Genomic DNA, 285 nt, shown 5'->3' on the forward strand with positions numbered 1-285 from the left:
CTCCGCAAGGGACCCCGTCCCCGCCTCCTGCGCTTCCCCTGGCGCCAGGCAGCCCCAGGTGGTCCTGGGAGAGGCTGACTGGGAGGAAGGGCTCGCAGCCGCCCTCTTCCTCCCTCTGGGCACTGCCAGCAACACCGCAGCCCCATGACGTTGCACGGGGAAGGGACCGACGTCTCTCCTCTGGGCGGGGGCCGTGTCGCCCCCGTTGCCCACCGAGCCCTAGGGTGCAGCTGAATGGCTCTGTGGGGTCGGCTGGAAGCGAGCTCCGGCCCCACAGCCCATGGG

The sequence above is a fragment of the Egretta garzetta genome, unplaced genomic scaffold (assembly GCF_000687185.1).
Source record: "Egretta garzetta isolate BGI_Z169 unplaced genomic scaffold, ASM68718v1 scaffold19, whole genome shotgun sequence".
NCBI classification, from domain to species: domain Eukaryota; kingdom Metazoa; phylum Chordata; class Aves; order Pelecaniformes; family Ardeidae; genus Egretta; species Egretta garzetta.